Below are 3,347 nucleotides of genomic sequence, written 5' to 3' on the forward strand. Positions count from 1 at the left end.
CTTCTTCTTCTTCTTCTTCTTCTTCTTCTTCTTCTTCTTCTTCTTCTTCTTCTTCTTCTTCTTCTTCTTCTTCTTCTTCTTCTTCTTTTCTTCTTCTCCCTCCTCCTCTTCCTCTTCTTCCTCCTCCACCTCCACCTTCTTCTACCATGTGGGTCCCAGTGATTGAATTCAGATCATACTCTGGCAGGTGCCTTGACCAAGACAGCCCTGCCCAGTAGAATTTCCCTACCCCAGGTCCATCAATCCTGTCCAAAGGATGACAAGGAGATCCAGAGGGAGGGGGGAGGGGGGAATAAGACATATTATCTAGTGGTAGAATAAATACCAGCCCCTCAAGGGACAATCTAGGACTAAAATGTCTTGGGTCCATTCAAGATGCAAATGGACTATGAATAAGTGTGAAGGGGGCACAGAGAAACCACGTTAGTTAGCATTCTCCAGGAAAACAGAAACAGTGAGGGAGGACAGTGGGGAGCACGGGGGAGAGAGCAGGAAGCAGAGAGGACAGCACTGTGGATATTTGTAAGGGAAACTGGCTTACAGGATTACAGAGGCCAAGGGGGTCCACGTAAACAAGGTGAGGAACCAGGAAATTCACTGGTGTAACTCAGTTTGGGTGCAAAGGCCTAAAAAGCAGGAGTCCAAGAGTCTTCGTGCAGGAGAAAGGTGAAGTTCTGGCTCAAGGAGAGAGAGCAAGAATTTCTCCTTCACCTATGTTGTCCCAGCAGACTCTCAGTGGACTGGGTGGCTCTCCCACAGTGGAGAAGGAAGGGCACTTTACAGGGTCTTCAAGAGCTTCCAGAAGCTTTCTCATGGACATTCTCAGAACCGATAATGTTTGACCAGGTACTTGTTCATCTTAGGTTCATCAGTTGATATATTCATGTTAAGCCTCACAGATGCTGAAAGCTGACAAACTCTGCAGCTCTGCAGGATGATAAAAACTCAGCAAGTCTGGGAAAGTCACACCGAGACAAAGTGGGTCAGGCATAAGGATGACTGGAGAACCTTGCTTTCTGCTCTAAGTCTCAGCAGGAATGGCCGAAGGCACAAAGTTGGCCAGCTATGAAAATGATCGGACCCTTGCCAAAATAGTACTGCTCTAAAATACAAAGGAGAGCCAACTAGATGGCTCGGTAGATAAAGGCACTTGCCACTCAAGCCTGGGGACTTGGGTTCAAATCCCAGAAACCACATAAAGATGGAAGGAGAAAACAAACTCTACAAAGGTAACCTCTGATCTGCACACACACACACACACACACACACACACACACACAAAATAGTAAGTAAATAAATTAATTGTGAAGAAAAAGTTTATTTATGCTAAATAAGTAAGTAGAAAGCATTCCTGTAATAACTGTTACAGAATATTTGATCACATTGTGAACACTGAGATGGTGAACTGGAAAAACAAAACAAAACAAAAAACCAACAACAACCTGTTTTTTGTTGTGGTGTGGATCAGCCCTAGCACACACCTTAAATCCAAGAGCTTTCTGTAAATGAGATCTAAACAAAATCAGGAAATGGAGCAAGCAATCAGTTGAGAAGAAAAAACCCAGGAAAGAGAAAGGAGGGTCTTTGGGTTGAAGGTATTTAAGACAGCAAGGAGGGGGGAAGGGGGGAAGAGGGGAAGAGGGAAGGAGGGAGAAAGAGACAGGAGGGGGAAAGGGGGAAGGGGGAGAAGAAGGGGAAGGGAGGGGGAAGGGGGGAAAGGGGAAGAAGGGGAAGGGGGAGAAGGGGAAGGAGAAGAAGGGGAAGGAGAAGAAGGGGAAGAGCTCTTTCCTTCTGGAGCTTTGGTAGAGTTGGATGGTCAGTTGGATGCTTTCTCTGTCTCTCTCTGAGCTAGCAGGCTTTCATCACAGTGTCTGGCCCCTGAGTCTTCATTTGGTAAAACTGAACAGTTGGGATTTTGTTTTTAAAACAACCAACAACCATTCTAAGATAGGATCCATAAGAATGCCTTCATATAACCTACTTTATATTGCGTAGTTCATTTAACTTACAGGTTAGTACAGGAGGGGGAAAAACACACAAACTGCAAAGCAAAACCTGACCCTGCCCAAACCCTAGCTCCACCCTTCACAGAGTGACCCGAGCTTTGTCTCCTCATCTTTGCCAGTCCTCATACTAAACACATGGCAATTGCCCTAACCTCACAGGCTGTGGAAAGGATTAAACGAACAAAACATCCAGCACTTGGCACTAGATATTTCTAATCATTATTTTCTCACTTAGAAAGAATTCAAACATATTTACTGAGACCTAAGAAAGCATAGCCGAATTAAACAAATTATTCCTACTCAACTAATTCCAAAAGTAACATTGTAAAAATGCTTTCTACAGAACTTTCTGGAATATTTTAATTGATGACATTTTCAGGTAAATACAGTTGTAAAAAGAATAGTTGTGGTGTTTACCTTGTCAGCTTGTTGAGATTAGGAGATTAGCAAATTAGCAAATGACTAGTGGATTCTTGAAGCATATCTGTGTGTGTGTGTCTACATTTTTAGAAACAATTAGATCATACCTGATCTACAATGACCTACCTGATGAACAATTTATCCCTTGATGGATTCAGGCTACGATGGTCGTACTAGTAAGAAGTAAAGGTAGGAAGTGTGTGTGTATGGGGGGAAGGTGTGCTTGGAGGAAGTACATCACTGGAGGTGTGGCTGACTTCCTGTTGCCCATAAAGCGGACAGCCCTATGCCTTCTCGTGTGTACTCTTGTTGCCATGGTGGTCTGCCCGTGGACATGGAGTCAAAATCCCTCAGAAACTGAGAAAACAAATGCTTCCTCCCTGATTCGGTCTTGGCAGGCTTTGGTCACTGTGACACCATCGTATTGAACACAGTAGCAGAGGGAGCTCTGTATAGCTTTGTCTCAGCTTCAGTTGTTATCAACTCCTGATTATTGTGTGTGTGCATATGTGTAGTGTATGTGTGTTCATGCCCATGTGTCTGTAAGTGAGTGTGGGTGATTGTGTGTGTGGAAGCCAGAAGTCTCTGTCAGGTGTCTTCCTTGATCACCCATCCCCCTTTTAAAACTTATTGACTAGGGAGTGGGTGGGCGGGTTTGGGAGGTAGGGACGAGGGTGATCATGTCATGCATGGGGCCTTCATGGACGTCAGAGGGAAACTTAATGGAGTCACTTCTTTCCTTCCCCCTTTGCATGGTGTACTGGCTAGTTTTGTGTCAACTTGACACAGCTGGAGTTATCATAGAGAAAGGAGCTTCAGTTGAGGAGATGCCTCCATGAGATCCAACTGTAAGGCATTTTCTCAATTAGTGATCAAGGGGGAAAGGCCCCTTGTGGGTGGGACCATCTCTGGGCTGGTAAT

Source organism: Mus caroli, chromosome 10, assembly GCF_900094665.2.
Source record: "Mus caroli chromosome 10, CAROLI_EIJ_v1.1, whole genome shotgun sequence".
Lineage (NCBI taxonomy): Eukaryota > Metazoa > Chordata > Mammalia > Rodentia > Muridae > Mus > Mus caroli.